Genomic DNA, 8238 nt, shown 5'->3' with positions numbered 1-8238 from the left:
AAAGATTAGAACAAGCCAGATGCAGTGGCACATACCTATAATCTCAGCAGCTTTGGAGGCTGAGGTGGGAAGATGGCAAGTTCAAAGCAAGCCTCAGCAACTCAGGCCCTCAGCAACTCAGTGAAACTCTGTCTCTAGATAAAATATAAAAGAGCTAGGAATGTGGCTCAGTGATTAAAAGCCCCTAGGTTAAATCCCTGGTACCAAAAAAAAAAAAAAAAAATTAGAACAAACACATTAGGCAAGAGGGGAGGATTTATATATGTGCATGAAGTGAAACTGATTACTACTTTCATAATTTAACAGTTTATACATATTCCAAATTCAAAAAATTAATTTCCTTAAATACTGACAAGACAATTTTGCTGTATACAACATAAACTTCAGATTTAGTATCACTCAATATTTCAGACCTTAAACAGAAAGAAACAAGTATGATTATAAAGCATTGCCAAACGTCTAACCTAAAATGCATTAATATCTTATATTTAATTCATATCATTTCTCTATTTTTCTTGGAGATATAGGAATACTTATTTTGAATATGTATATATATGTGTGTGTGCATATATATATATACACATATATGTATGTGTGTGTATATATATACATATATATGTGTGTGTGTGTATATATATACATATATGTGTGTTTGTGTATATATATATACACACACACACAAACACATATATATGTATGTAGTTGTAGGTGGACACAATACCTTTATTTTATTTTTATATGGTGCTGAGGATCAAACCCAGGGCCTCATGCGTGCCAGGTAAGTGCTCTACCACTGAGCCACAACCCCAGTCCCCTGAATATGTATCTTAATAATTTTTAAGTATTGAGTAGTAACTTATTTTGGAAAGTTTCCCAAGGTATACAATAATCTTACCAGGCTTTAAGGAAAAAGAAGAAGGACTCAGACCAGTGAAGAGTCTGAATTATTCACTAATTGATTTTTGGTCTAAGTGTGGCAGCTAATTTCTTACTCTAAGGTGACAAACCTAAGCCTCTGTTTAATCCTTTGCTTTTACAGCTGAACTTCATCTATAATGTTGATAAAAATATTTTTTTACCCATGTGTTTAGCATAGGTGTTTGCATATTGTAATCAAAAGTTTCTCCTCATGATGAGGTAACTAAATTTTCTTTATCTGCAACTATTCCTCCTGTTGTCTTGTGGTGATACATTAACTTCATCTTTTGGCATCCATGGAAATTTATGCTTTATTAGTATCTGATTGTTATTAGGGTCATCTGAAATTTGTGTTTATGTGAGTGTATGTCTACATCCGAAGAGTATGTATATATCCTTGAAAATTTTTGCATTGCATTTTTGCATTGTGGTGGCACATGCCTGTAATCCCAGCAATTCAGAAGGCTGAGACAAGAAGATTACAAGTTCAAGGCAAGCCTCAGCAATTTAGCGAGGCCCTAAGCAACTTAGCAAGATTCTGTCTCAAAATAAAAGGGCTAGGGATGTTGTTCAGTGGTGAGGCACCTTTGGGTTTAATCCCTAGTACCAAATAATAAAATTGTAATAAGTACCACTCTGTGCCGGTTTGCTCTAATTTAAGAAATGGAGATACAAAAATCCCTATCTTCATAGAGCTTTACCACTGAGCCACATCCTCAGTCCTTTTAACTTTTTACTTTAAGACAGGGTCCATTAAGTTGCTGAGGATCTTGAATTTGTAATCCTGCCTCACCTGGGGTGTCACTGGTATTGTAGGCATGTGCTCCCATACCCAGTTGAAGTTGACTTTGGAGTCAAGACCTGAGACAGATAAGAGCTCCATCTGTCTGCACTGTGTATACACACACATATATAGACATATTTATATTCCTTATAAAGTTAAAGTTTTGGAGGCCTAAAGTGTCTTAAGTAAAATGGCATTTTTTAATATACTGTATTTTTTCCATAGTTTCTATTACCAAGAAGAAAAGGAATTCATATTAGTAAGAAGTTTATATTAATCGCTTTTCATAAAACTTGAAATTATTCAGGATTTTTGAAATATTGTTTCCATAATGTTAAAAAATTACTGTTTGAAAATTGGTAACTTAAAATTGGCTCAAGTAACTGTAAATGAGCCCAAAGGAAGTGTGACTACATTTCTTCACATGGTGACATTTGCTATCTCCCTCCTACAGAAGATTTTCTTTCTTTTCAAGTATTTCAAAGTATTGCTTTTTCCAAGAAAACAATGCAAACTTTTGTGTAGTTTATTATTTTCCATAGAGTGTGCATGTGGTACTGGGGATTGAACCCATGGCTTCGTGTATGCTAGACAAGCACTCTCCTACTAAGCTACATCTCCAGCCCTCCTGGGCCCCTTCAGCAGCTCCTATATTTGAATAGTAGGACTGTGCAGGAATTTTGAGCAGGATTGCTGCCATTTTGACTTGGCCCTTTTTAGAGTCAGCTTGACTAAATACTTTCCTGTAAGTACATGTTTTCAGATTAATTTCTAGTGTCTACCTGCCATATTAATTTGCTATACCTACTGAGATTTTTTACTTTATTCACAAAGCTCAACACAAGGGGATAGTAGATTGAATAGTGGATAAAAGTAAATCCTTTGAAGCCATGAGATGACTTCCTGTACTTCAGTGATAAGAGGGATGGATTACCTTCTTGGTCAGCTTTTTAAAAGGCACTTACACAGTAACTCTTCACATATTCTTCCAGAAAGTGCAGTGGAAATATCTTCTCTTTTGATTATTGACCTAAGTATGGGCTTTGGAATTAGACCCAAATGTGTAGATATTAACCCCTTAGGTTAGGAGAACTTGAAGTGATTTTATTTCTTTCAGGCTCAGTTTAGTCATCTGTACAACTAGAATAATTCCAAGATTTTGTGAGAATTACTTCAAAGAATGTAACATATACAAATAGTCAACACAAATTACTAATGATGATGTCAAGCACAGGAAGTTGAATGGTCTGCCCGAGAGCTAACTGCTAATGGGAGATAAAATTGTAAATTCATCCTTTGGTGTGGATTGAGTCCCAAAGAACAGTGGTCCCAGGCCCTTCTGTCCAAACCTGGAGTGGAAACTGCAGCTCCAGAGTTTCTCAGAGTTCTCTGTTTGATGTGGATATTTCCAGTTCTCCACATAAGTAACACTTAACGACTTTCCTTTTTAAAAATTATATCCATCCTAGTAAATGTGAAATGATACCTGGCTGTGGTTTTGATTTGCATTTCCTAAAGACTAATGAGTTAAACATCTTTTCATATGCTTGTTGGACATCATATATCTTCTTTGGAGAAATGTCTATTCAAGTTCTTTGCTCAGATTTTAATTTGGTTATTTGCCTTGTTCAGTCATAAAGAATCCTTAATATGATTTAGATACTAGATCCTCATCCTGTACTTGATTTACAAATATTTTCTCCCATTCTGTAGGTTATCTTTTTACTTTCTTGATAATGTCCTTTGGTGCACATTTCTAATTTTATGAAGTTCAATGTATGTAGCAATGAGATGTTACAGAGTGATTGAGAATTACAAACCACCATGCATATTGAGCCAAATTGAAAGGGGAAAAAAAGGTCCATTAATGAGCATGCCAGGCAAGCAGCAGCTAAGAGCAGGCTAATGCCTCAAAGAACTCCTGGCACCAGCCAAGCAGGGTGGTGCACACCTGTAATCCCAGTGGCTCAGGAGGCTGAGGCAGAAGGATTGCAAGTTCAAAGCCAGCCTCAGCAAAAGCGAGGTGCTAAGCAACTCAGTGAGACTCTGTCTTTAAATAAAATACAAAATAGGGCTGAAGATGTGGCTCAGGGGTGGAGTGCCCCTGAGTTCAATCCCTGGTAAGAACTCCCAGCACCCAAATTTTGGAAGTAGAGTTTATAAAGGCAACCCCCAAGAACAATTGAGGCACATGGAGGGCAGACAGACCCTGTCGAGGCAGATTTTTTTAAAAATATTTTGTTAGTTGTTTATGTGTTGCTGAGGATCGGACCCAGTGCCTCACAAGTGCGAGGCAAGCACTCAACCAGTTACATCCTCAGCCCGATTATACATTTTAGAGTCATTTTGTTATACATCAGGCCAAAGGGACACAGGAAGGTCCTACAGTACTGTCAACATAGATATAGCTTCAGGAAGCTGAAAAGAAAACATTATAAGCAAGCATACAATGGAGTCAAGTCAGGACAAAAGGGCATTACTTTGGTTCTTTCCATAGAAGCACAAAGGATAATTGTTTCTGAGTTGCAACTCTAGGAAGCATTGTTTCTGCTTCTGCTGTCCTCCTCCTGCCCTGCTGGCTAGGAGATATAGAATTTTAAGAACCTCCTTACCCCAAAGATGAAAAATACTTATTCAGGAAGGCAAAGATATCCTACCAGTCCTGGACTGTTCACCCCTAGAATCTTACATAAGGTAGGAATAAAGATAGGTTATTCAGATCATCATATTTTGGGATCTTTATTATATCAGCTTAACTTTCTCCCTAACATATACAACTCTAGTGTGCCATACAAATATTACTATTTTCCATTTGTCTCCTGAGGATGGTTGAGAAGCATTGAGACTTCCACTAAATTTCCTAGGGGTGGTCTCCCACATCCTGGATCCATTTGTATCAGAGGCTAGTGAAGGAAGCGACAAGTTTTAAACTATCTGTAGGGATGTGCTGGTTTTGATGAGGTCGTTGTCAATTCAAGTATTATCAGTAGTCCTTGAGAGGGGAAAAAAGATATCAGTGTTCCTCCCCAGCTCCCACCCTCGCCCCTGTTAACTTCCAAGGCTAGAGAAACTCCTGTCTTATCTGCTGAAGTTTGAAGTGTCCGATGTATCCTAATGTAAATGGACCCATCACCCTTGCTGTGTGTTCCCTTTCTGCTGTGATCACTGAATCCAGGCAATAAGGTTAGGTCCTGTACACATTTTGCATGTTATATAGCACCACCAACCTGTACTCCTGTCCAGGACTGTTGAGAACTCCTGATACAACCAGTGTAATTCTTATATTGACAGTCTATAGCTCCCTTTCCCTTCCCTTCCCCACAGGGTTCTAAAGGAAGTAAGCACTCAGGGGAAGCATGGTTTCCAACTCTGAGTGAAGGGGAAGCTGTGTATGACACTACTGCTGCATGGACCACAAACCACCCTTGGGCAGAGGGTTCCAGAGGAGAAAAGAGGAAAAGAGTGGTTGGGTATACTGATTGGGGTGCCTCAGTCAGGTGACCACCTGGTCCTCCCTCCACACTTAGTGTTCATTAACCTGCATTCCAATGCTGTTTCTCTGTATTGAGTGTCCAGATGCTTCTAGTGAGGCCAGAATACCATCCCACTAACAATCTTTCTTGATGTCCCTTTTTTAGTGGTTGCTTTAGTTTTCCATTCTGTTGTTCAATAGTTTCATTACTTTGTGGGTATGGAGCATGGAAGGTCCAGCACATGCTGTTTGATTGTGCCCACTGTTGTAGTAAGTATGCTTTTTCTGCCTGAAATCCTATAAAGTACCCAAACAAGTGGCAGAGATTTTCTAGTGGTGCAAGCATTATTATGCAAATGGTTTTATGATTTAGCTATGACGTGTTCTCTCACATCTCATGTGTGAGGCAATTCAAGAATTTTCAGAGATGAAATGACTAGATTACTTCAGGTGTAACCTAATCAATGGATTACTCCATTGATATTGGTTAACTGGGTGGTAACTGTAGGCACACAGAGGTGTCTAAAGGAAGTAGATTGCTGGGAGTGTTCCTTTGGGGTTTATATTTGTCCTTGATGAGTATAGCTCTCTCTGATTCCTGTTTGCCATGTCCTGAGCTGTTTCCTTTGCCAGAACCTTTACCCATGATGTTCTGCCTCACCTTGGGTCCAGAGCAATGGAGTCGGCTATCTGTAGACTAAGACCTCTGAAACTGTGAGCCAAAATAAACTTTTCCTTCTCTCAGTTGTTCCTATTGGGGATTTTGTTAACAGTGATGCAAAACTGTCTAAAACATGAAATTTCCATATCCATAGTAGTTGTCCTGTGAGTCACTAGTGGAATTCATAACTGGTGTTAAAGGTCCAGTGCGATCAACATGCCAGATCCAAGTTGATGTCTTGCTGCATCCTAATTCCCCATGTTGTGCCTCTCTTGCTTATTGGCAGAAATCAAGATTGAATAACATCCTTGACTTCTGTATCTTTAATGATTACTTCCCTGGGTTTGGCCCATTCCTGCAGTTGAGGTGGACTTCCATGACTGGCCAGTGATGTACCCAGCTGGCAACCATTGCAGTTAGTACACAGCCTCTTTCAGCTTAATACCTCCATTTGTGTTCATGTTTGAAAGTCCCTTCTCAGCATACACATGAACAATAAAGATCTGCTCACTCCATGTAGCAGATTGTTGCTGTAGTCCTTGTTCCCATACAGAATGCTGTGGTTTGAAGGAATATTCCCACAATGTCCATAGGTAAAGGCTTGGTTCCCAGGATGGTGGTTTTGGGAGTCTCTGTGTGCCCTTAGGAGGTAGAACCTAGTGAGAGGTGCTTAGGTAATTGTGGGGAAAGCCCCCAAAGGTGACTGCTGGACCCAGATCATCTTCTCTCTCTGCTTTTTGCTTGAGATGTGAGCACTCGCTCCAATGTACTCTTGCTACCCTTACCAGGGGCCTTAACCCATAGAACATAGAAGTCTCTTTACTTCGTATGTAGCTTTTATCACATATTTCATCGTAGTAATTCGAAGATGACTAATATACAGAGATTTCTTAATAATCTGATATTTTTGTTGCCAGTCTCCTGACCAAATGGCTAGACTATTTGCATTGATCCAGGAATGAATAGAGATGTAACAAGAAGTTTCAGGTGGGGCGACTCACAGTCATCAACACCACAGTAACTCAGTGCACTGGGTGGGCTTTCCTCATCCAGTTTTGGTTGAAGTGGCAACCCAAGGGGCAGATGGCACCAGTGGTCAAGTAGACTCCATCACCTTTCATTTTATCAGAACCACTGATAAACCAGGCCATGTATTCATCAGAACTTGGTCAAATTGTTACTACCTCCCCCAAGAACTATGGGAGAGGCCAGGGCATCTCCTATGAGATGCTCTATTCCCTCCAGCAGGGTGGTCACCAGCTTAGGGGTCCTGGGCTAACTCGATCTTGGATGTACTATTTCCCTTTTATGGTGAAACTTCTGGGCGTGTCCAGGTATTTTATTTCTTGGTGATACTGGGGATTGAACCCAGGAAAGCTCTATCACTGAGCTACATACCCAACCATTTTTAGTTTTGAATTTGAGTCAGGGTCTCCCTAAGTAACTGAAGCTGACCTGGGACTCATGATCCTACTGCCTCCGCCTCCCATGTTGCTGGGATTACAGGTGTGCACTACAGAACCCAGTTAAGGGCTAGTTTTATTGGTGAGAACTAAGGAAAGGATGGGAAGCTCAGGCCTCAAAATTAAATAAGGTGCTTCCCTGGTGAGACAATTCATCTTCACCAGAGTCCAATAGCAAGTGAGAAGCTCCTATTAAAAGGGCATATTTCTAAGAGAAACTTCAGGTTGTGGGCATGTAAAATATCAGAGGCCTGACACCCCAGTGGCAGGTTCCTGCTGCCACAGATCCCAATCAGCATGCATAAAGGTTGTGGACACCTATATTTCCATTGGGATAACAGGCTGCAAAAGTCTTAAAGGCAGGGTTGGAGTTGTGGCTCAGTGGTAGAGTACTTGCCTGGCATGTGTGAGGCCCTGGGTTCAATACTCAGCACCACATTCAAATAAAAAATTGAACAAAAGATCCATTGGCAACTAAAAAATATATATTAAAAAAAAGTTTATAGGCAGTGAGTGACTCCACCATGACTTGTTGTTGACAAAAGCCACTTTCAAAGATGGCTACCTTTCATGTCACCTTGAAATATCACCAAAGGCTACCTAGATGGAGCACATACTATCTTCAGTATCACAAGAGGCCCACGGCTGTTGTGCACCCTTCTTATTAGTGGGTGCAGTCAGGAACAGGAAATTCTGTTTAACTTTCTCTAGAATATTCTGTTTTTCCTTTCCAGGTAGTCCAAAGAAATTTCAGCAACTTGGAAGGCAAGAGGATTGCATGTTCAAGGTCAATTTTGGCAACTTAATGAGATCCTATCTCAAAATAAAAAGTTAAAAAAAAAAGGGGGGGGGGGTTGGAGATGTTGCTTAGGGATAAAGCACCAAAAAAAGAAAAGAAAAAAAAAGTCATCTTTATAATATATGACCAAAACCTGTGACA

This window comes from Sciurus vulgaris, assembly GCF_902686455.1.
Source record: "Sciurus vulgaris genome assembly, chromosome: 17".
Classification (NCBI taxonomy): Eukaryota; Metazoa; Chordata; class Mammalia; order Rodentia; family Sciuridae; genus Sciurus; species Sciurus vulgaris.
This window is presented reverse-complemented; position numbering follows the sequence as displayed.